The 26,763-nt window shown below is 43.0% G+C and overlaps 1 pseudogene; it reads left to right on the forward strand.

Moving 5' to 3' along the window:
- The window catches only part of LOC129862203 (proline-rich protein 5-like), a 60,854-nt pseudogene extending 38,474 nt beyond the window's left edge, over window positions 1-22,380 (forward strand).
- The last annotated feature ends 4,383 nt before the right edge of the window (window positions 22,381-26,763 follow it).

A 26,763-nucleotide genomic window follows, 5' to 3' on the forward strand; every position in this document is an offset into this window, starting at 1 on the left:
AATCTCACACAAATGATCAATGAACCAACCAGGTAAACCCCAAATCCATATACACGGGCACCCTCATAGATATCATCCTAACCAACCTGGCCTCCAAATACACCTCTGCTGTCTTCAACTAGGATCTCAGCGATCACTGCCTCATTGCCTGCGTCCGTAATGGGTCTGCGGTCAAGCGACCACCCCTAAGACACTTCAGCGAGCAGGCCTTTCTAATCGACCTGGCCCGGGTATCCTGGAAGGATATTGACCTCATTCCGTCAGTAGAGGATGCCTGGTTATTCTTTAAAAGTGATTTCCTGACCATCTTAAATAAGCATGCCCCATTCAAAAAATGTTGAACCAGGAACAGATATAGCCCTTGGTTCACTCCAGACCTGACTGCACTTGACCAGCACAAAAACATCCTGTGGCGAACGGCATTAGCATCAAATAGCCCCCGCGATATGCAACTTTTCAGGGAAGTTAGGAACCAAAATACACAGGCAGTTAGGAAAGCAAAGGCTAGCTTTTTCAAACAGAAATTTGCATCCTGTAGCATTAACTCCATAAAGTTCTGGGACACTGTAAAGTCCAAGGAGAATAAGAGCACCTCCTCCCAGCTGCCCACTGCACTGAGGCTAGGAAATACTGTCACCACCGATAAATCTACGATAATTGAGAATTTCAATATGCATTTTCCTATGGCTGGCCATGCTTTCCACCTGGCTACCCCACTGGCTCCAGGTCATCTATAAATTGTTGCTAAGTAAAGCCCCGCCTTATCTCAGCTCACTGGTCACCATAGCAGCACCCACCCGCAGCACGCGCTCCAGCAGGTATATTTCACTTGTCACCCCCAAACCAATTCCTCCTTCGACCGCCATTCCTTCCAGTTATCTGCTGCCTATGACTGGAATGAACTGCAAAAATCACTAAAGCTGGAGACTCATATCTCCCTCACTAGCTCACAGATCACTGCACATGTACATAGCCAATCTGTAAATAGCCCATCCATCTACCTCATCACCATATTGTTATTTATTTATTTTTGCTCATTTGCACCCCAGTACCGCTACTTGCACACTCATCTTCTGCACATCTATCACCCCAGTGTTTAATTTGCCATACTGTAATAATTTCACCACTATGGCCTATTTATTGCCTCACCCCCCTTATCCTACCTCATTTGCACACACTGTATATAGACTTACTCTATTGTATTATTGACTGTATGTTTGTTTATTCCATGTGTAACTCTGTGTTGTTGTTTGTGTCACACTGCTTTGCTTTATCTTGGCCAGGTCGCGGTTGTAAATGAGAACTTGTTCTTAACTAGCCTACCTGGTTAAATAAAGGTAAAACAATTCAAATAAAATGAATTCCACAAAATTATGCAAATTAACCTATAGAACAATAAGCATGAGGTCAAATGTATTTACATCTACAAGTATTTCCATAAATTATTTAGCAATGGTATTTATTTTGTATTTTCTTTACAGCTAAATTGTGACCCCCCTCTTGATGGTGGAGAGGACTTTTTTTTAATCCTGCAATTCTACACATTCTGCCATGGGCGGAGAGAAGTAATGTGCAATTTTACAGCTAATTTCCTGCAAACCTACCCATTTTGCAATTCTACCCATTTTGCTTATGCCTGGAACTGGCCCTGTTTGTGTGTGTGTGCGTGTGTCTGCGTGCATCTCTGTGTGTGTAGACTGAATGAGTTTGTATGAGTATTGAGTAAGCCTTACACACCCTTTTGATTTCAAAATTTCACTGTTGTTACACGTCTCAAATGATAGGCTGCTACATCAACAGTATCGAGAGGCCGTTCAGAGTTCATTGTGGTTTTGACTACTCTCTCTCTTTCCGTGTGTTGAATGTTTCTTGGTTGGCTAGCTGCTGTGACAATAATAATAATAATCTATAAAATATTAAGTTGACAGACACAATCAATTCCTTATTCTACATGATGAAGAGGAATGCCTGTTCTTTATAATATGGTTCTTTCTGAGCATGCTTTGTCACTTTGCACCCTGACCCCACCCTGAATAGAAAGACCCTGGCGAGTCAAGGGTTTAATTTTTATGTTGTTGTTTTCTCAATGTTTCCTTTGACAGATGTTGGATGGACTCCGTCGGAGGCACGGCTCTCGCCCCTCCCCCCGACCCCTGTCACTCAACTTCACCACCTTCTCAGCCCCGCCCCCAAGCCATGATGTGGACAATAGCGATCATCCAATCAGGAGGTGAGGATCAACTCCAAGGATTAACATTTTGGGTGGTCATAAAACTATAGCCAGTCTGAAATCAACCCCAAGCCCGATTCCTTATGTAGTGGATGGCAGATGATACTATGGAGAGTTGCCCTACCATCTCAATGGTACACCTAACATGCAATAACTGGAAATTAGAAAAAAAAATATTGTTGTAAGCGATAGGGCAGAAACTCCAGTTTGCATGTCAAAGGGTAAGATTTGACCATATAGTTATCCAATCCTTACCCACCTGTCCCTACTCCTTCTAAGGATTGTATAAGTGTGCAACACATCTGGCCTATTGGATAATGGGTCTTTGAACTTTGACCCATTGACTGTGTGTAACATTTTGCTGGCCTTACGCAACATTGCTGAGTTGTTTCATCAGTTAATACTGAAAAGTTCTGCAGAAATGGCTAAAGGGAGTAATCAAAAGAAGAGACTGAGTGTGGGGTTTTGTGGGTGAGGTATAGTGAAACACACACAGAGAGAGATCAGAACAGCACAGAAAATGTGGTTACACCCTGTGTGTGTAGTGAGTGTGTGTGTGCTTGTGTGCACGCGTGTGTGTGTGCATGCTGGTGTGTATGAGCTTGTTTCTATGTCTATCCAAATGCCTATGCATACTCCATGCCTGTGTGTGTTCCTGCGTCTGTGAGAGTGGGAGTGGGGTGTTGAAAAGGTCTATTGTTCAGTGGTCTGGTGTCAGCAGACTTCTCCTGGACTGTGTGGGTTTGACCAGAAACACAAGCATTTATTCACACTGTACTTTAACCCCTCCACCGATCAGAATACACATTTTCAATCCCTTTTCACCAATCAGACAACCTCTAACCTTCTAACCAACCAGAATTCAACCCTTTAACTGCCCTCAGTAATCATATCACTGTATTTGATCTATTTTCTGTGCGGTAATTTCCAATTCTGTCTTTTTAGTCCTTCTCCCATCAGAGCATTGCTTTCTCGTCTCATTCCCGGCCGTGTTGCCCATAACCAATGATACAGGTTCAGATCGTTTTCATCCTACTACCGCTGAAGGTTACGATTGGGGGTTGGGTAATCTGATCCAAGATCTGTTGTTAACCTCAAACTGTCTTATGCTTCTAACAGGAGAGCCTAGAAGCCTAGCAAGGCTACTTCCTTTATCCTAGCTTGTCTCGCTGCATCTTTTGTCCCGCGATACATCCCCTACCATGCAGGAAACCGTCTCTCATTGTGCCTTATTGTGTCACTGTTTCCTGTCCCTGTTTTTGTTGTCAAAGAGCTAGACTTCTTCCTGTTAAGCTCATAGTGTCGCTATCAGGTAAACAGCAAAAAATATATATATTAGTTCCCTTTCTCTGCGGTCCCATATGCATTTGATTTTGTGCTGTGAATGAATTTATTGTATTTGTATGTCTGCATGTATGTGTGTATCAGTGGAGGCTGCTAAGGGGAGGACGGCTCATAATAATGGCTGGAACGGAGCAAATAGAATGGCATTAAACACATGGAAACCATGTGTTTGATGTATTTGATACCATTCCACTAATTCCGCTCCAGCCAGGGGAGGGGGAAGCAAGGAAATTGTATTGTTTTTTTTCTCCTGAGACCTCAGACAATAAGCAATAGTCACAGACCATGGCCCCGCCTTCTTCCTCCTCCCCTCACCCCTCTCTCTCTTCTCCTCAGTGTCTCATTGAGTCTTCTGCTCTGGTCTCTGCCTCGGCCAGATGCACAGTCTCTCTTCCATCTTTCACTTTACACTCTTGGTTCATACTCTTCGCTTCTCTTCACAACCCCGCCCCTCTCTCTATACCCCTATTTGAACGATCTCCTTCTTGTTCAGTTTCTAGTCTTTGCTGTAGCTCAATGCTTAGTCTGCTGTCTTTCTCTCTCTCCCTCCCTCTCTTCCGTCATGAGAACTCTACACAGGCTGAAGTTGATGAGCTCTCCCAGTCTTAGTGAGCTAGGAAAGAGTGAGAAGGGATCACCGGAGGAGAAAGGAGAGAAACAGAAGAGGGCTGGGGCCAATGCTACCTGGAACAGGTATGCTGCAGCCTGACCATGCATGTAGTATATGTAGATGTAGAATATTAAATATAATTTAATAAGTAAATGGGTGAATGGAATCTGAGTGGTACATGTTGATGTTTGTGTGTGTGTCCACTAGCATCCACAATGCTGTCATTGCCGTCTTCCAGAAGAAAGGTCTGGCTGACAATGAACTCTATGTCCTCAACGAAGGTGTCAGGTGAGTTACAAACACAAGCAAACACACACATCTGTTTGCTAGCATGGCGTTTATCTGCCACGTGTGTGTGTATGTATGTGTGTGTGTATGTGTGTGTGTGTTTGTGGGAGGCCATGTGGTCTTGCCAGATATCTCATTATCTTTCAAGACCAGACCAGAGCTGTCAGTTCTGTCATGTCAGCCTCGATTACAGCCCAGTAAACAACTGAAGTCACGCATATTACACACTATAGAAGAAAACCAACAGGCCAGAGAGCTGAGTCTCAGCTCACAGCAAATTCTTCAGTGTTAAACACTGTGCCAGTGTCTATATGGGTTCACACTTGAAGGTGTGATCTTTAGTCTGAACCAGGTCTGTGTTTGATCATTTCATTGCGGAGGTGGGTGAGGGGCCTCTAGCGGGTCGTTTGTGTTGTTGGGTGGTTCTTGGCTGTTCACAGGTCTTGGCATGCCGCCCCACTGATTACCTCGTGGCCCCTGTACTGACTTGGTGATAGAATTGAGGGTGCTGGGAGGGGTGAAGACAGTTTGGAGGGTTCGGGGTGTCTGGACTGAGGCTAGCTTGCTGCTGTGCGGGATTATGGGTAGGGAGGGCTAAGGAGGATGGATCTGGGCCACTAAGGAGCAGGGGGAGGAGTTATCATTTGGTAATTTTTGACCTGGGGTTTGATGGGGGTGGAGGTGGCTAGGAAGGGATTTGTTGGGATGGGGCAGAGATAGAGGGGCCGGCAGGGGTAGGGGCTGTTTCTGGAGGGTCTTGGGTGGTGACAGGAGTGGGACATATTGGGAAGTGGGTTGGGCATTACCTGTGGAAAGGTCTGGTTCTGGGTCTTCGTTGTTGTTGTCTGGCGGAGTGGGTTGGTGGGGTTGGGATTTGGGTTAGGGTTTGTGGCGCTGGCCCTTGCTCTGCCGGCATAGGAACTGGTGTCGATTCAGTGTCGGAAAGGAGGTATGCTCTGATTCTGTTAAATGAGGCTGAATCTTTACAATTTCTGAATTTTTACCAAAACTGTTCTAGTGACTGGGGGGTCTTGAAACTGGCTTCAAATGATTCCTGTGGCCCCTGGGGTTTCACCAGGCAGTTCCTGCTGAATTCCAGGCGGGTCATGGTTTCTGGTCTGGCGGTTATGGTTGCTGTTGCTGCTCCTCGGCGATTGGTGGCTCCGTCCTCAGCAGCCTCCTTGTTGGGGATCAGCTTTAGCCTCACTGTGTTGTAGCAGCGCCTCGCTCCTAGGTTCATCCCGGCCATCTCGCTCAGGTGGGTGTTGTTTTGGGTCTTGATGATGCCTGGTCTGGTTGTTGGTCTGCGCCAATCCTACTACACAGTAATATACACAGAGGTGAAAGTAGATTTCATTTCTTCCCTGTACGGGATCTCCTATCGTCGAATGATCTTATGTAAGCATGCCATATGTAAGCTGAAGTAAGACTTCAGAAGTGGCAGCAGACATGCTTAACTTTAATTAACATAACCATACACCACTTCAACTGGTACAACACTTATACTCACTGGTGGCCAAAAATAACTAATTGAAAGCCATGCCCCCACTAAGCCACGCCTCCAATATAATTTCCCAAGGTGCCTTGCCTTTTCGGGTGAATTGCAGATATACCACCCATGACTGTATTTGTTAGTGAAAAAGACATGGTTGTTGAATTTGTTCATTTATTGTTCTGTGGACTTCACCAAGTCAGTTCCTACTGCAGGCGAATATTGTCATTCAAATAAAAAAATGTATGACAATACATACAGTGCATTCGGAAAGCACACAGACCCCTTGACTTTTTCCACATTTTGTTACGTTACAGCCTTATTCTAAAATGGATTCCATAAAAAATGTTCCTCAGCATTATGTACACAATAATACCCCATAACGAGAAAGCGAAAAAACTGTTTTTTAGAAATGTTTGCAAATGTAAAAAAATATACGCAATTACATAAGTATTCAGACCCTTTGCTATTAGACTCGAAATTCAGCTCAGGTGAATCCTATTTCGATTCACCATCCTTGAGATGTTTCTACAACTTGATTGGAGTCCAGCTGTGGTGAATTCAATTGATTGGAAATCATTTGGAAAGGCACCCACCTGTCTATATAAGGTCCCACAGTTGACAGCATGTCAGAGCAAAAACTAAGCCATGAGGTTGAAGGAATTGTCTGTAGAGCTCCGAGACAGGATTTTGTCGAGGCACAGATCTGGGGAAGGGTTCCAAAAAACGTCTGCAGTATTGAATGGCCCAAGAACACAGGGCCTCCATCATTCTTAAATGGAAGAACTTTGGAACCACCAAGACTCTTCCTAGAGCTGGCCGCCTGGCCAAACTGAGCAATCGGGGGAGAAGGGCATTGGTCGGGGAGGTGACCAAGAACCCTATGGCCACTCTGACAGAGCTCCAGAGTTCCTCTGTGGAGATGGGAGAACCTTCCTGAAGGACAACCATCTCTGCAGCACTCCACCAATCAGGTCTTTCTGGTTGAGTAGCCAGACGGAGCCACTCCTCAGTAAAAGGCACATGACAGCCCGCTTGGAGTTTGCTCAAAAGACACCTAAAGGACTCAGACCATGAGAAACAAGATTCTCTGGTCTGATGAAACCAAGATCGAACTTTTTGGCCTGAATGCCATGTGTCACGTCTGGAGGAAGCCAGGCACCATCCCTACTGTGAAGCATGGTGTTGGCAGCATCATGCTGTGGGAATGTTTTTCTGCGGCAGCGACTGGGAGACTAGTCTGGATCAAGGGAAAGATGAACGGAGCAAAGTACAGAGAGATTCTTGATGAAAACCTGCTCCAGAGCGCTCAGGACTTCAGACTGGGCGAAAATTCACCCTCCAACAGGACAACGACCATAAGCACACAGCCAAGACAACGCAGGAGTGGCTTCGGGACAAGTCTCTGAATGTCCTTGAGTGGCCCAGCCAGAGCACAGACTTGAACCCGATCAAACATCTCTGGAGAGACCTGAAAATAGCTGTGCAGCTATGCTCCCCATCCAACCTGACAGAGTTTGAGTGGATCTGCAGAGAAGAATGGGAGAAACTCCCCAAATACAGGTGTGCCAAGCTTGTAGCATCATATCCAAGAAGACTCAAGGCTGTAATCGCTGCCAAAAGTGCTTCCACAAAGTACTGATTAAAGGGTCTGAATACTTATGGAAATGTGGTGTTGTGGAAATTCTTACACAGGGACATTCAAAGTCAATCTTAAATGAATCATTGTTTATTGTCAGCGCGCTGGAGAGGTTCCAACCAACTCAATGCACCATAGTACACATGTCAATCAAAAACTCTGCCTGGGCAGATCCAGCAGTTGTCTTATATACGGCTATACACAGACATGTTATATTTGCATGATTTAGCATAATTAATTCATCATTACCGTTTTGTTTCATTCATGTGACAAATCAATACTGGTTCATAACATGTGACAGATCAATACTGGTTTATAACATATGACAGACCAATACCTCACGAGGCTTCTTCTCTGTAAGCTGAGACCTTGAAACTGAGATATCTTTTGTTCGTTCTCAAAACAAGGTCTGGGTGTACTGCCAAATTGCAGCTACTGATAGTGAGGATTTGTACAGTCAGCCACTTGCATGAACACAGAAATTGGTTATTAGAACAGTACATTAATAGATAATCTTAGGAACTCATGGCAGGTTGAGTTACAGGTTCAGATATCAGAGGAGAGCTGGGGGAACATATGGAAAACAGTATATAAAGCCACTCTACATGTAACCGAACAAGATAGTTTCAATTCAAAGTACTACGTCGTTTTTTTATGAGCCCTGATAAACTTAATAAAATGTAAAAAAGGAATATCAGCAAAGTGTTGGAGGCAGTGTGGACAAATAGGTACTTTATCACATATATTTTGGCAATGTCTGAAAATCCAGTCTTTTTCGTCTAAAGTTTTCCATGTTATACAGGACATCACAGGTATTATTATTCAACCAGACCCATGTCATCTCCTTCTAGGTATTGTTCCTGTGGATACACTCCAATCCTCCCCACTTAAATTGATAGATTATCTTTTAGCAGCAGCAAGGAAATGTGTAACAAAATTATGGAAAAATTAACATGCACCCTCAAAAGATATTTGGTTAGGTCTATGCAGGGAACTTGCTGACATGGAGAGAACTACATCAATCTTGCAGCATAGACAGCATAGGTATAAAGGTGTCTGATCAGAGTTCCTGACATATCGTACAGGTCTTACTCTGTCATTTCTGGGCTTTTTGTTTGTTTCTGTTGTTTTTGTGTGACTTAATCCAAATGGTATACTTATTCAGACTCTTGAAATATATGCTACATGTTCTTTATATGCTCTTGAATAAAAATGTATATACATTATTTTATTTTTTTTAAAGCACGAACATTACAGTTCCCATTACAGTGGTATTTCATTTTTTTTTTTTTTTATACATTTGCAAAACTTTCTAAAAACATTTTTTGCTTTGTTATTATGGGGTATTGTGTGTATTTTGATGAGGGGAAAACATTTATTTAATCAATTTTTGAATAAGGCTGTAAAGTACAAAATGTGGAAAAAGGCAAGGGTTCTAAATACTTTCCAAATGCACTGTACACCATAAGGCCTTACTCTGATGGCCATGTTTTACCCTAACACAGTGGTGTAAACTCCTGGTTTACAGGCCACATCAGGCCTGCAAGTCACATTATGCTGGCTTGCAAAGTGATGTATACTTCCTATTGGAATCCAGCCAGAGTTAGAACATCCAACAGTTGGAATCTTTACTCACCCGCAACCTGCATTCAGAATGACTGTCATGGTTAGGAACATTGATAAAGGAGACTAGCTAAACAATTTAAACTGGAACAACCATTTCAGTAATGGATGCAATAAATATAAGTAACTGATTGAATAAGTTTATTTTTTTGTATTGTTTTATCTTTGTATGGCATAAGATTAATCAATCGATAAATGAACATGTAAAAACACATATATAAAACATCTATCTGCAGTAGAGCATGCTGAGAAATATGATAACGAGGGCTGTGATTTTGATGGAATGTTTTACTCTCCACAGAGTAAAACTGACACAATCACACTGTCACATTCAACACTTATTAACACCAACACTGATGTTCTTTGTACACCACTGAGTGTTAATTTCACGCTTAGAAAGTTAATTTAACTCCTGAATCAACACTAGAAGTGTTACACTGAAAAATGAACACTAGGTAAAACTATCCAGTTTGCTGTGTAGGGTCTAGTCCTAACATTGTTTCAATATACAGTATCAGTAAGAAGTTTGGACACACCTACTCATTCAAGGGTTTCTATTTATTTTTACTATTTTCTACATTGTAGAATAATAGTGAAGACAAAAAAACTATGAAATAACACATATGGAATCATGTAGTAACCAAAAAAGTGTTAAACAAATCAAAATATATTTTATATTTGAGATACTTCAAAGTAGCCACCATTTGCCTTGATGACAGCTTTGAACACTCTTGGCATTCTCTCAACCAGCTTCACCTGGAATGCTTTTCCAACAGTCTTAAAGGAGTTCCCACATATGCTAAGCACTTCTTGGCTGCTTTTCCTTCACTTTGCGGTCAAACTCATCCCAAACCATCTCAATTGGGTTGAGGTCGGGTGATTGTGGAGGCCAGGTCATCTGATTCAGAACTCCATCCATCTCCTTCTTGGTCAAATAGCCCTTACACAGCCTGGAGGTGTGTTGGGTCATTGTCCTGTTGAAAAACAAATGATTGTCCCACTAAGCACAAACCAGATGGGATGGCGTATCGCTGCAGAATGCTGTGGTAGCCATGCTGGTTAAGTGTGCCTTGAATTCTAAATAAATCACAGACAGTGTCACCAGCAAAGCACCCCCACACCATCACACCTCCTCCTCCATGCTTTATGGTGGGAACCACACATGCGGAGATCATCCGTTCACCTACTCTGCATCTCATAAAGACACGGAGGTTGGAACCAAAAATCTAAGATTTAGACTCATCAGACCAAAGAACAGATTTCCACCGGTCTAATGTCCATTGCTCATGTTTCTTGGCCCAAGCAAGTACCTTCTTCTTATTGGTGTCCTTTAGTAGTGGTTTCTTTGCAGCAATTTGACCATGAAGGCCTGATTCACACAGTCTCCTCTGAACAGTTGATGTTGATATGTATCTGTTACTTGTGAACTCTGTGAAGCATTTATTTGGGCTGCATTTTTATTTTTATTAATAAAAAAAAAGAAATTGTACCCCCCTTTTCTCCCCAATTTTCGTGGTATCCAATCGCTAGTAATTACTATCTTGTCTCATCGCTACAACTCCCGTACGGGCTCGGGAGAGACGAAGGTCGAAAGCCATGCGTCCTCCGAAGCACAACCCAACCAAGCCGCACTGCTTCTTAACACAGCGCGCCTCCAACCCGGAAGCCAGCCGCACCAATGTGTCAGAGGAAACACCGTGCACCTGGCCCCCTCGGTTAGCGTGCACTGCGCCCGGCCCGCCACAGGATTCGCTGGAGCGCGATGAGACAAGGATATCCCTACCGGCCAAACCCTCCCTAACGCGGACGACGCTAGGCCAATTGTGCGTCGCCCCACGGACCTCCCGGTCGCGGCCGGCTGCGACAGAGCCTCTGGTGCCCTCCCTAACGCGGACGACGCTAGGCCAATTGTGCGTCGCCCCACGGACCTCCCGGTCGCGGCCGGCTGCGACAGAGCCTCTGGTGGCGCAGCTAGCACTGCAATGCAGTGCCCTAGACCACTGCGCCACCCGGGAGGACTGGGCTGCAATTTCTGAGGCTGGTAACTCTAATTAACTTATCCTCTGCAGCAGAAGTAACTCTCGGTCTTCCTTTCCTGTGGCGGTCCTCATGAGAGCCAGTTTCATCATAGTGCTTGATGGTTTTTGCGACTGCACTTGAAGAAACTTTTGAAGTTGATTGACTGACCTTCATGTCTTAATGTAGTGATGGACTGTCATTTCTCTTTGCTTATTTGAGCTGTTCTTACCATAATATGCACTTGGTCTTTTACCAAATAGGGCTATCGTCTGTATACAAACCATACCTTCTCACAACACAACTGATTTGCTCATACGCATTCAGAAGGAAAGCAATTCCACAAATGAACTTTTAACAAGGCACACCTGTTAACTGAAATGCATTCCAGGTGACTACCTCATGAAGCTGGTTGAGAGAATACAGAGAGCGTGCAAAGCTGTCATCAGGGCAAAGGGTGGCTACTTTGAAGAATCTCAAATATATTTTGATTTGTTTAACACTTTAAGATGTTGATTTTGATGTTGATTCCCTATGTGTTATTTCATAGTTTTGATGTCTTTACTATTATTTTACAATGTAGAAAATAGTAAAAATAAAGAGAAACTCTTGAATGAGTTGTGTCCAAACTTCTGACTGGTACTGTATACTTAGCACCGGAAACAAACATGAACAGTACGTTTAAAAGAGAAAGCTGGGTTGCACAATCCCCAGATATCATGCAGTTGTATGAGATTTACATTCCTTGGTGTAAATACATGTAACTACACATTAATAATCTATATATACCCAAAGGTATGTGGGCACCCCTTCAAATGAATGATTTCGGCTATTTGAGCCACACTCGTTGCTGACAGGTGTATAAAATCGAGCACACATCCATGCAATTTCCATAGACAAACATTGGCAGTAGAATGGCCTTACTAAAGAGCTCGGTGACTTTCAATGTGGCACCGTCATAGGATGCCGGCTTTCCAACAATTCAGTTGGTCAAATGTCTGCCCCGGTCAACTGTAAATGCTGTTATTGTGAAGTGTAAACGCCTAGGAGCAACAACGGCTCAGCCGTGAAGTGGAGGGCCACATGAACTCACAGAACGGGATCGCAGAGTGCTGAAGCGCATTGCACGTACAAATCGTCTGTCCTCGGTTTCAACACTCACTACCGAATTCCAAACTGCCTCTGGAAGCAAAGTCAGCACAAGACCTGTTCTTCAGAGCTTCATGAAATGGGTTTCAATGGCCCAGCAGCTGCACACAAGCCTAAGATCACCAATTCGCAATGCCAAGCATCGGCTGGAGTGGTGTAAAGCTCGCCGCCATTGGACTCTGGAGCGGTGAAAACTCGTTCTCTGGAGTGATGAATCACGCTTCACCACCTGGCAGTCCGACGGACGAATCTGGGTTTGGCGGGTGCCAGGACTCAATGCATAGTGCCAACTGTAAAGTTTGGTGGAGGAGTAATAATGGTCTGTGGCTTTATTTCATGGTTCGGGCTAGGCCCCCATAGTTCCATTGAAGGGAAATCTTAATGCTACAGCATACAAAGACATTCTATACGATTCTGTGCTTCCAACTTTGTCAACAGTTTGGGGAAGGCCCTTTCCTGTTTCAGCACAGCAATGCCTCTGTGCACAAAGCGAGGTCCATACAGAAATGGTTTGTCGAGAAGTTGTGTTGTGGAAGAACTTGACTGGCCTGCACAGAACCCTGACCTCAACCCCATCAAACACCTTTGGGATGAATTGGAACGCCGACTGCGAGCCAGGCCTAATCGTCCAACACCAGTGCCTGACCTAATGCTCACTAATGCTCTTGTGGCTGAATGGAAGGAAGTCCCTGCAGCAATGTTCCAACATGTAGCGGAAAGCCCTCCCTGAAGAGTGGAGGCTGTTAAAGCAGCAAAGTGGGGGACAACTCCATATTGATGCCCATGATTTTGGAATGCTGCCAACTCAAGAAAAAGATTCAAACTGTAACCAGTGCCTGCAACCTGGTTCAGGTTATCAGTCAGCCTACCAGGGTAGTTACAAACAGCACAGGTACTAAATCATCAAAATGTATTCACATCTTTACCAATGCTGCAGAAACTTGCTTTAAAGCAGTGTCCAAGTCCATTGGATGTAGTGATCACAATGTAGTAGCCATATCTAGGAAAACCAAATGTCCAAAGGCTGGGCCTAATATAGTGTACAAGAGGTCATACAATAAGTTTTGTAGTGATTCCTATGTTGTTGATTTAAAGAATATTTGTTGGTCCGTGGCATGTAATGAGGAGCAAACAGGCGCTGCATTTGACACATTTATGAAATTGCTTATTCCAGTTACTAATAAGCATTCACCCATTAAGGAAATGACTGTATAAACTGTTAAATCCCAGTGGATTGATGAGGAATTGAAAAATTGTGTGGTTGAGAGGGATGAGGCAAAAGAAATGTCAAATAAGTCTGGCTGCACAACCGATAGGCAAACATATTGCAAATTGAAAAATCATGTAACTAAACTGAATAAAAATAAGAAGAAACTACATTATGAAAGAAAGATAAATTACATGAAGAATGATAGTAAATCGCTTTGGAGCACCTTAACTGAAATGTTTGGGGAAAAAGCAAACTCAGCTCCATCATTCATTGAATCACTAAACTGACTGATATTGCCAACTACTTGAATGATTTCTTCATTGGCTAGACACTACACATCCAAGTATATCTGACCAAATTAGGAAAGACAAGCATTGTAATTTTGAATTCCGTAAAGTGAATGTGGAAGAGGTGACATTTTTTGTTGTTGTCTATCAACAATGACAAACCACCAGGGTCTAACAACTTGGATGGAAAATTCCTGAGGATAATAGAGGACAATATTTCCATTCCTATTTGCCATATACTGGCTTTACTGGCTCAAATAGCCAACCAACCAATTAACCTGTTACTAAGCCTTAGTAAACTTTTGGGAAAAAATGTGTTTGACCATATACAACGCTATTTTACAGTAAACAAATTGACAACAGACTTTCAGCACGCTTACAGGGAAGGACATTCAACAAATACAGTACTTATACAAATGACTGATGATTGGCTGAGAGAAATTGATGATCAAATGTTTGAGGGCTTGTTTGTTTGACTTCAGTGCGGCTTTTGACATTATCTATCATAGTCTGCTGCTAGGAAAACATATGTGTTATGGCTTTACACCCTCTGCTATATTGTGAATGAAGAGTTGCCTGTCTAACAGAACACAGAGGGTGTTCTTTAAAGGAAGCCTCTCCAACATAATCCAGGTAGAATCAGGAATTTCCCAGGGCAGCTGTCTAAGCCCCCTACTTTTTTTGAGTAAAGCCAGTGTGTCTATGTATGTGGATGACTCAACACTATACACGTCAGCTACTACAGCGACAGAAATGACTGCAGTTTGTTTCAGAGTGGATGGTAAGGAATAAGTTAGTCCCAAATATTTATCAAACTAAAAGCATTGTATTTGGGACAAATCATTCACTAAACCCTAAACCTCAACTAAATTGTGTAATAAATAATGTGGAAACTGAGCACGTTGAGGTTACTAAACTGCTTGGAGTGACCCTGGATTGTAAACTGTCATGGTCAAAACATATTTTACATTTTTGATTTAACCTTTATTTAACTAGGCAAGTAATTTAACCTCTCTTGGGTACGTGAGACGTTAGCGTCCCACCTCTTCAACAGCCAGTGAAACTGCTGGGCGCCAAATTCAAATACAGAAATACTTATTATAAAAATTCAGAAAACAAAACATATTTTACATAGGTTTAAAGATTAACTTCTTGTGAATACAACCACGGTGTCAGATTTAAAAAATGCTTTACGGCGAAAGCATACCTTATGATTATTTGAGAACATTGCCCAGCAGACAAATCATTACAAACAGTAACCAGCCAAGTAGAAGAGTTACACAAGTCAGAAATAGAGATCAAATTAATCCCTTACCTTTGATGATCTTCATATGGTTGCACTCAGCAGACATTCATATACTCAATAAATGTTCCTTTTGTTCGATAAAGTCTCTTTATATCCAAAAACCTCAGTTTTGATCTCGCGTTTTCTTCAAGAATCCACAAGCTCAAACGCAGTCAAAACAGGCAGACAAAAAATCCAAATTGTATCCGTAAAGTTCATAGAAATATGTCAAAGCCTAAATAATCAATAATATTTCAACCGGACAATAACGTTGTCAATATAACAGGTAGACAAGAAAGGCACTCTCTCGGTCGAGCGCATGAAAAAGCTCTGTGACACTTTAGGGTCCACTCATTCAGACTGCTCTTACTTCCTAATTTTTCAGAATACAAGCCTGAAACAATTTCTAAAGACTGTTGACATCTAGTGGAAGGCATAGGAACTGCAATTTGAGTCCTAAGTCAATGGATACTGTAATGGCATTGAGAAAAAGAAACTACTTCCTGAATAGGTTTTTCTCAGGTTTTCGACTGCCAAATCAGAGTTATGGTAATGTGGCTGTATTGTCTTTCATGAGGTCATTAACATGAAACAAAACGGACCGGGTGGTAGCTGACTTCTCCACCGACCGTTTACACATTCTCCAAAACATGGATATTGTTCAGTTCAAGTTCTGTGATGTAGAATAAGTTCCTTTGTTCTACTGTGAAACTCTCTCTCTCTATGTGTCTCTTTCTGTATGGCCAGGGGGAGAGAGTCTCCTCCAGGAATTTACGACCTGAGATAACAGAACCTGGGTGTAGGAGAGGAGAGGGGGGGAAGGAACTGGCTATACCCAAAGAGGGCCACGTCATGACACCTGTCTTTCTAAAATCTTCAAAAGCCAAGTTAATAAGCAGATCACCAACCATTTCGAATCCCACCGTACCTTCTCCACTATGCAAGAGGTCCTGTTGTTCCGGACCTCTGGCGGTCTCTATGGTGGTGCCACAGGGCTCAATTCTCAGGCAGACTCTTTTCTCTGTATATATCAATGATGTCGCTCTTGCTGCTGGTGATTCTCTGATCCACCTCTAAGCAGACAACACCATTCTGTATATATCTGGCCCTTCTTTGGACACTGCTAACACACCTCCAAACAAGCTTCAACGCCATACAACCCTCCTTCCGTGGCCTCCCAACTGCTTTTAAATGCTAATAAAACTAAGTGCATGCTCTTCAACCGATTGCTGCCCGCACCCTCCCGCCCGACTAGCATCACTACTCTGGACGGTTCTGACCTAGAATATGTGGACAACTGCAAAAACCTAGGTGTCTGGTTAGACTGTAAACTCTCCTTCCAGACTCACATTAAGCATCTCCAAACTAAAATTAAATCTAGAATCGGCTTCCTATTTCGCAACAAAGCCTCCACTCATGCCGCCAAACATACCCTCGTAAAATTGACTATCCTACCGATCCTTGACTACGGTGATGTCATTTACAAAATAGCCCCCAATGCTCTACTCTGCAAGCTGGATGTAGTCTATCACAGTGCGTCTGTTTTTATCACCAAAGCCTCATATACTACCCACCACTGCGACCTCTATGCTCTCGTTGGCTGGGCCTCACTACATATCCGTCGCCAAACCCACTGGCTCCAGGTCATCTATAAGTCTTTGCTAGGTAAAGCCCCACCTTATCTCAGCTCACTGGTCATCATAGCAACACCCACCTGTAGCACGCGCTCCAGCAGGTATATTGCACTGGTTATTCCCAAAGCCAACACTTCCTTTGGCCGACCTTCCTTCCAGTTCTCTGCTGCCAATGAGTGTATTTTATCTCTCTCTCTAACTTTAAGCATAAGCTGTCAGAGCAGCTTACCGATCACTGTACCTGTACACAGCCAATCTGTAAATAGCACACCCAACTACCCCATCCCCATATTATTACTTACCCTCTTGCTCTTTTGCACCCCAGTATCTCTACTTGCACATCATCATCTGCACATATATCACTCCAGTACTAATGCTAAGTTGTAATTATTTTCGCCTCTATGGCCTATTTATTGTCTACCTCCCTATTCTCCTACATTTGCACACACTGTACAACGATTCTTTCCATTTTTCTTTTTCTTGTGTTATTGACTGTTCTTTTGTTTATGTGTAACTTTGTGTTTTTGTCACACTGCTAGGCCTTATCTTGGCCAGGTCGCAGTTGTAAATGAGAACTGGCCTACCTGGTTAAATAAAGGTTAAATATAAAAAATAAATAAAGGGAGAACTCTACAGTGCTGATTTATGACATCTGAATGTGCATCAGATGGCAACAAGATCATATTGTACAGCAATTTCATCAGGTAACATGAATAGAAAGCCAGCGAGAGGTGGTTAGAATAGAACGGGAGGCCAAAAGTCCGTGTAACCAATAGAGAGTCAGAATACCGACTGTGGGAACAAACAGTCTGTCCCATGGTTGGGTAAAGAAAGTTTGTAGTCAACAAAGTATGCAGGAGTCATGAGGCCAATAGCAAAATGCACAATAATTAAAAAATATATATAACGACTTGGGGCTAGCCATTGTAAGTTCAGAGCCACTCGCCCCAACAGTGCGTGTGTGCTGGAGGTGAGTGAAAGCTCGGGAGAGAGGGGGGAGTGAGGTGGAGGTACCTGTACCAGACAGGCGGAGACAGGCCAGGGCAGACAGTGAACAGATCACCAGGGGGAATCCAAGCATGCAGCAGGCAATGGGAGAAGCTTTTATTTCTGGAGGCAGATTGCTTGTAGAAAATGCCAGTGAATGGTCTTTGAACAGCAGGAGGGGGCTTCAGAGGACGCTTCAAAGACTCCTGACACTTGTTGGGACCAAAGACCGTTTACTTCACACCTTAGTGCTAATTGAATGTGTATCTGGCTCAGTTCCAGGTTGGAATGGTGTCCTCAGGTCTCTGCTGTTTGTTGGCTAGAGCACCCTCTGTATAGGTTGGAAAAAGAAAACCTTGGAAGCAGTAATCTCTCCGGTTTATTTCGGTCAAAATGATGTCGTAGGTTTGGAGTTTTGATCTGGAGCGAAGGCCATGCTGTGGAGAGTAGCATCCTGCATATGTACCTGCCGAAAAATCCAAGTTTATCTAACTCCAAATCTATCATTTTGTAAAAAAACATGTTGAAAGATGTGAGAGCTCACATTAAGCTGTGTCTCTCTCTGAGGTGGGCGCGTCATTATTGACACAACAGTAGCTAAAATGGGGAGAAGTCTGTCCATAATAAAGCACTGTTCTACCTTCTTAACAGCACTATCAACAAGGCTGGTCCTACAGGCCCTAGTTTTGTCACACCTGGACTACTGTTCAGTCGTGTGGTCAAGTGTCACAAAAAGGGACGTAGGAAAATTGTAATTGGTTCAGAACAGGGCAGCACGGCTGGCCCTTGGATGTACACAGAGAGCTAATATTAATAATATGCATGTCAGTTTCTCCTGGCTCAAAGTGGAGGAGAGATTGACTCCATCACTTCTTGTATTTATGAGAGGTATTGGACATGTTGAATGCACTGAGCTGTCTGTCTAAACTACTGGTGCACAGCTCGGACACCCATGCATACCCCACAAGACATGCCACAAGAGGTCTCTTCACAGTCCCCAAGTCCAGAAAAGACTATGGGAGGCGCACAGTACTGCATAGAGTCATGACTACATGGAACTCTATTCCACATCATGTAACTGACACAAGCAGTAAAATTAGATTTTTAAAAAGAGATAAAAATACACCTTATGGAACAGCCGGGAGTGTGAAGCCAACATAGGCACAGACACATGCATACACACACACACGATAACATATGCACTATACACACACGTACACATAGATTTTGTATTGTAGCTATGTGGTGGTGGTGGAGTAGGGGCCTGAGGGCACACAGTGTGTTGTGAAATCTGTGAATGTATTGTCAAGTTTTAAAAATTGTATAACTGGCTTAATTTTTCTGGACCGCAGGAAGAGTAGCTGCTGCCTATGCATAATAAATACAAATACAAATGAGATGTTTGATGAGCAGGTGTCCATATACATTTGGTAATGTAGTCTACACAATAATATAGTATATAATTTCACATAGATGGCTTTGAAGCTTTTACCTGTTTTGTGTTATTAGTGTATTGCACTAGACAAATGTAGGCTCTGTTCATGTGTGTTAACTCTCCTGACTTTGTTTACTCAGGCACCTATTGAAAACAGAGCTGGGGTCATTTTTCACAGAATACCTCCAGGTAAGTGATGTTACTGCTAAATGGTGAAATAATATAATGGATAGATTGTTTCTGATTGGGCCATAATATAAATTTTTACCAATGCTTTTTTTATTGAACCTCTCTGTCACTCAGAACCAGTTGCTGACAAAGGGCATGGTCATTCTCCGGGACAAAATAAGATTCTACGAAGGTATTTGTGGTGTCTTACTTTTCATAAAATTTTAGTAGATGGGTTAACAGTGACAGTAGAGAGAGCAGTCAGTGCTCCAAATAAAAATAATTGAACTGAAGCTTACATTACCTTTGTCAGGGTTACCTTTGTCAGGGTTACCATTGTCAGGGTCTGTGATGTTCTGTGCTTAACGCACCAAAGTCAACTGAGGCCATAGGTCCCAAACTGCTGTGCTTTGTGAGATTATTTTAGTACTAACAGCAGTTGGTTTGCTCCTCCTTTGGTGTTAAGGTCAGAAGTTACTGGACTCTCTGGCAGAGACATGGGACTTTTTCTTCTGTGATGTTCTCAACATGCTACAGGCCATCTTTCACCCAGTGCAGGTATCACTCTCCTTCCTCATCTCTCTCTCACTCTATCTCTCTGTCTCTCTCTGTCCTGACTCTCCTCTAACCTGTTCTCTCTCTCTCTCTCTCGCTCTCTGATTCTCTCTCAGCAGACAATAAAGAAGAACATTCTCTCAGGGAATTAGCTGCATTTTCATAACCCTACATCCCCCTCGCCTCACCCTTCGCTCCGTTCCTCTTTTTACCTCTCCCCTTCTTCTCTCCTTTCTTTCTGCAGGGTAAGGAGCCTAGTGTGAGACAGCTGTCTCTGCTCCATTTCAGGAACACCATAGTTCTGAGTGTGAAGCTGGAGGATGCTCTGTCTCGGCCTCGCGCCCGCATTCCCCCCTCCATCACGCAAATGCTGCTTATACTGCAGGCATGTACAGAACACCTCTCTCTCTGTCTTTCTCTCCCCTTTTCTCTGTCTCTTTATGTCCCTCACTCACACACACACATTTACGCTCTGACCTGTCTTCTCTCTCTCTCTGTAGGGTGTCCATGAGTCTCGGGGTGTGAGTGAGGACTACCTGCGTCTGGAGTCTCTGGTCCAGAGGGTGATCTCTCCTTACCTGGGCACCCACGGCCTCTACTCTGGAGAGGGCAGCGTGGCACACTGCTCCTGTGTGCTTGGTTAGATACATATACTGCCCTGTTCACTGTTCTTCCACTACGTTTTCCCTCTCCTTTACTCTCCTTCTCTTACACACTCTGTCCCTCCCATAGAGAATCGTTTGCAGTGGTGCTGGCCTAAGCAGCCTGTGGACCAGCCATCTAAGAACCCTGTGGTTCGTTCTAAGAGTTACAACATCCCTCTCCTCCTGACGCCCGTGGCAGAGTACGACCCTGATGCCAGCTCGGTGGGCAGCGGGGGCATCAGACGCCACTCTGCCTGTGAGATCATCTCCTGCCTAGAGGAACAGGGCCTGGCCTACGTCGACATTGCCTCTGGAATTGACCCCTCCACCTCCAGCGCCTCTGCTAACAAGCTCTGTGTGGTTCCACAGTTCACAGGTAGGGCCTCAGTCCTCCTCACTAGGTCCTTACTAGGTTAGGCTATGCATACACTACAAACTGTAAACTTCCAGAGGCGCAGGGTGGAAAAGTTGCCATAGTAGGAAAAATAAGAAAAATATTCTTGCCAGACTGATTGATCCTAACCGACAACCTTCCCTCTGGCAGGAACTATGGAGTCTCCTCTCCCCTCCCCCTTAATCCCCCCTCTCCACTCCCCAGGACCCCTCCACAAGACGGAGGTAACAATGACCCTCACAGACATGGTCAAGGGTGCCCCCTCCTCTCTCCCCAGCGGATCTTCCAGCCCAGAGACCATCATTGGACAGGTGCTGGAGTCCCTGGACACAGATTTAGATGGGATATTCATAGAATTCCCACCCTGCTGCTCGGAGTCAGTGGGATATGGTCGGGAGAGCAGGCAGAGCACTGTGTAGAGAGGGAATCATGGGTAGAAGATGCGCCTTAGGCACACATGTGTAGGATCAGCTTACCCTCCCCAAATATCTTAGCTTAGACATTGGAGGGAAGTCTTTAGGCTAGAGGCAACCTCGTCCTTATAAGGATTTTTGTGGCTAAGTGCACTCCATACTTCTCTCCACAAGATACCTCTTTTTAGTCAGCATTTCCTTGGAGAAGAAAAAACGAACTTTTGTAAGCATTTGATTCGATCTGATAATGTCTGCATTTTTTGGGATGTGTTTTGTTTTGTGTGTTTTGAAACTTAACTCTCACCACTATGATGCCATAACCTGTGGGCCCTTGGATTGTGTCTGGGTTTTCTACAAAAGCTTGGGAGAACTGCAGTTACCAGAAAAGCTTTTGGAGTAAATAGAGTATATGAATATGATTTGGTCACATCTTGCTCCTCATTCTAAGAACCTGCATAGTTCAGTATGTATTAACCTGGCTTGTCCCATCTGTATGTTCCCTCTCCCCTCTGTGATTTTTCACTGTCATGCCAAACATGTATGGCGTGAAAATGATAGTCAGAGATGGCTAAAATACTTCTGGGACCGGTCTATCATCCTCTTTTCAAAGGTCATAAAGCAGTCATGTTATGATTTACTTAATAATGAAATGTAATTGTTTGTTTCCTGTTTACATAGGAAGAGAAAATGAGGGTTTAATGATATTGAATGTTGTATCATTCACTGTGTTGTGCGGCACTTCAACTGTAAATAAATTTTTGTTTTTTAGGACAGCTAGATATTGTGAAGTAAGCTTTTTAACTTAACTTGTGACTTCAATAAGGCCTTTTTAACTGAAGCTATTTTTATGATGTTTTACCTCAACCGTTTTTGTATACTTTGCTTTTAAAAAAATCTGTAATTAGAAGTTTTTATCCATGATTGTAAATTATCATTAATTTGTGATATCAGATTTTAATAAAAACTTCAGTGGCTAAGTACAGATTTCCATTGCCTTCTTAAATAAAATGTTATTTAGTCCATTGACTTAATTTAATCAGAGAGGAAGAGGCAAAGCAAGAGGTTTCACTCAGGGCAACAAAAAAATAAATCTGTCCGTGAAAATAAACCCATGAAGTAAGGAATTTTTGTATGGCGGTCAAAGACTGTCAAAAACAAATGTAATTGCTAATTTGCTACGTGAGGAAGTTTCATAATGGTTAGAGTGTTACTAATGCACTAATATACAGTAAGTGGACACACGTGGCATTTAAGCAACTTTGAAAAAAATGACTTTATATCTGAGTTGTGCCTGTTGTCATAGAGATAGATAGAGTACTCATCATGGATATAACCCATTATAGGTCGTTATCAACAAAACTTCACAATACAGTGCAGTGCCTTAGATTTGGCTGCTGGGGGCAAGGAGACCACCAGCTCTGCTAAAACCATTGACAACTGCATGCCGTGTTCTTGAGATTATTAAATAAATGTTATGACTATTTGGTTTTAATATCACCTCTTGAAGAGCAGTCAGAATACCACATTTCCGATTATTCCACATTTAGTTCCATCAGAGTTATGCACCAAGTAACTGCATGCTTTTCATGATCAGTAAACAATTGATCATGTAATTTCAGATACTAGAGGGCCTATCCATTTGGCATGTAGCTAAGCAAAGAACATTTAGCTTGCTTTATCAGAGATTAGGCTTTTGAAAAGAGCTTGACATCGGCAAACCCTCGTCCTGGTAAAGTTGTCAGTCGAACTACGGTCATCACCACTATAGATGGCAAGCAACTCAAACAATATTTGTATATAGCCATCTAGTTTATCTCCTTAAAGTTAGTTCGTTAACTAGCCATATTGAGGTGATATGTTAGCTAGCCAATTCGACGTGGTAAATCAATCAATGTAGCCTATCATGTCTGTTAGCAGCAATTGTGATTAAATACGCTCTTAAAAACAATGTTGAAAAGGGGATAATGTTAGTTAACTTTGCTAGGTAGGCCTACATTGGTTGGAGAAAAAAGTACATTAGGTCTACTCACCACTATGTTTAGCCAACTGTACAAAGTTTCAACCAGTAGTTTGCTAGTTTGCAAAGTAAACATTATCAGCTAACAGTAGCCTACATCTGCAAATTTCACCCTTCTCCTGCTTGACAGGCAGAGGCCAAAAAGGACTATACATACCACGGTATAGCTCACTTTTATTTTATATCACTCAAATATCCAATTAATGGCGGTGGCCAATATTGAGCGATATCGTGAGGCTATACCATCACATATCTGAAATTACATGATCAATTGATGTTTACCGATCACGAAAAGCACGAAGTTACTTGCTGAATTACTCTGATGATAGAGCTAAATATGCGCAATTGTTTTGCATGGAATAATCAAACATTTGTAGTTCTGACTATGCTCTTGAAAAGGTGATTATATTACAACCGAACTGAACAAAAATATAAACGCAACAATTTCAAAGATTTTACTGAGTTACAGTTCATATAAGAAAATCAGTAAATTCATTAGGCCCTAATCTATGGATTTCACATGACTGGGAATACAGATATGCATCTGTTGATCACAGATTCCTTTAAAAAAAAGTAGGGGTGTGGATCAGAAAACCAGTCAGTATCTGCCTCATGCAGCACGACACATCTCCTTCTCATAGAGTTGATCAGGTTGTTGATTGTGGCCTGTGGAATGTTGTCCCACCCCTCTTCAATGGCTGTGCAAAGTTGCTTGATATTGGCGGGAACTGAAACACGCTGTCATACACGTCAATCCAGAGCATCCCAAACATGCTCAATGGGTGACATGTCTGGTGATTGTGCAGACCATGGAACATCTGGGACATTTTCAGCTTCCAGGAATTGTGTACAGAATTGTGTACAGCATTATCATGCTGAAACATGAGGTGATGGCGACGGATGAGCCTCATGGGCCTCAGGATCTCATCACGGTATCTCTGTGCATTCAAATTGCCATAGATAAAATGTAATTGTGTTCATTGTCCGTAGCTATTGCATGCCAATACCATAACCCCACCGCCACCATGGAGCACTCTGTTCGCAACATTGACATCAGCAAACCGCTCGACCCACAAGGATGCCATCTGCCCGGTACAGTTGAAACCAGGATTCATCCGTGAACAGCACACTTCTCTACAGTGGCGATTTTAGCATGTAAATCTTGGTTGGGAAAACGCAACATTTTTTTTTAGATGCATGCCAGCAAAGCCAATACACTACATGACACTAAACAATACATTTATTGCACTATAACAGTGACAAATGGTGCCCACAAACTGTTAGTTCCTACATAAAGCTATCCTGACAGCAGAGCTTTCCTTTCATAATATAACATGCCATTTAGCAGATGCTTTTATCCAAAGCAACATACATTTTTACACAAGGGCGGCCCAGAAATCAAACCCACAATTCTGCCATTGCAAGCACCATGCTCTACCAATTGAGCCATACAAGAAAACAGAAGAAGAGCGATGCACCATGTAGTGAATCCTTACCACCGCTACACCTGGCTATCAGCGGAGACTTGTCTGGCAGTTCATTCAGCTTAATTTACTTCCTTTTTAAAAACCATAGCTGACTTGTTTACACAAATATGGTTTCTACTGACTTCTTGTGGACATGAGTTAACTTTTGAACTATACACAAACCTTATTACGTTTATGTTCAGTAGATTCATAATGTTTGTTCTTATATCATTAACACTTAGCTTTTAAGTGCAAGCATACGAGCTGTGAAGAGGTAGGCCTATTCGTTCAGCACTTTCAAAATGGACAGAAATTCAGATAGATGTTAGTCAGATAATTCAGCAAGATTTTGAGGCCTTAACTTTACTCTTCTCTAAGTCAACACAGAGAGACAGACACAAAGACACAAAGAGAGAGAGAGAGATGCGGTTAGCCTACCATTTGAAGTATTTTATTAGGTGCTCTAAAAAGTAAGGAAAATACAATCACGAGGATCCCCTTTTATAGACCATATACCAACGCACAGACAGCACAACCCTGGCTATATCAAACGAAATTACATGGGTCTATTACTAAACTTCTTGTTGAAAGAGAATACAGTATTTGAATGGGAAGGAACTGTCACTGGCAAACATGGTTACAGACCCCTAAAAACATTATATAGTGTCCCCTCCTGGTGAAGAAAAGCACATGAGCTAATTATAATACACAAAGTAAGCAAAACAGTGAAATGCATCATTCCAACATTGCCTAAAATTATGAAAAAGATACTAATGAGAGACCTATTTAAGCAATATAACAATTGAGATGTACAAACTAGGGCCTCCCGGGTGGCGCAGTGGTCTAGGGCACTGCATCGCAGTGCTAACTGCGCCACCAGAGTCTCTGGGTTCGCAGCCGGCCGCGACCGGGAGGTCCGTGGGGCGACGCACAATTGGCATAGCGTCGTCCGGGTTAGGGAGGGTTTAGCCGGTAGGGATATCCTTGTCTCATCGCGCTCCAGCGACTCCTGTGGCGGGCCGGGCGCAGTGCGCGCTAACCAAGGGGGCCAGGTACACGGTGTTTCCTCCGACACATTGGTGCAGCTGGCTTCCGGGTTGGAGGCGCGCTGTGTTAAGAAGCAGTGCGGCTTGGTTGGGTTGTGCTTCGGAGGACGCATGGCTTTCAACCTTCGTCTCTCCCGAGCCCGTACGGGAGTTGTAGCGATGAGACAAGATAGTAATTACTAGCGATTGGATACCACGAAAATTGGGAAGAAAATGGGATAAAAAAAAAAGAAAAAAAAAGAGATGTACAAACTATGGCATAAGGGAACGATGATTGGATAAGAGGTAAACCGTCATTTCGTTTAAGAGGAGGGGTCATAATACCCATAAAACCTAACACTTAAAGGGCTGTGTTATGTGTAGGCTTACCCTGGCGTGACGTTTTGATAACCTTGTAAATCTCTTTCGGACAAGATGACTTTTATCAATATTGTAACGACCCTGTGTTTATAAGCGCGGAAATCGACTCTGCCGCACGAGCATGCTTTTGCGGCACAGTCAATAGCGCACCGGACCTCGGGCTAGAAGGTCGAGGGTTCGAGACCCGCGCCCTGCTGTTTCATTACAATATATTAATCAGCTTCTTGATATGCTACACCTGTAAAAGGGATGGATTAACTTGGCAAAGGAGAAATGCTCACTAACAGGGACGTAAACAAATTTTTGCTCAAAATTTGAACATTTCAGGGATCTTTATTTCAGATCATGAAACATGGGACCAACACTTTACATGTTGCGTTTGTATTTTTGTTGATCGTAGTTAACATTTATTTAACAACACCTTGAAAACGGCACCAAATTGTCAATGCTTTTAGCTGAGGATCTCATTGC

The sequence above is a fragment of the Salvelinus fontinalis genome, chromosome 9 (assembly GCF_029448725.1).
Source record: "Salvelinus fontinalis isolate EN_2023a chromosome 9, ASM2944872v1, whole genome shotgun sequence".
Lineage (NCBI taxonomy): Eukaryota > Metazoa > Chordata > Actinopteri > Salmoniformes > Salmonidae > Salvelinus > Salvelinus fontinalis.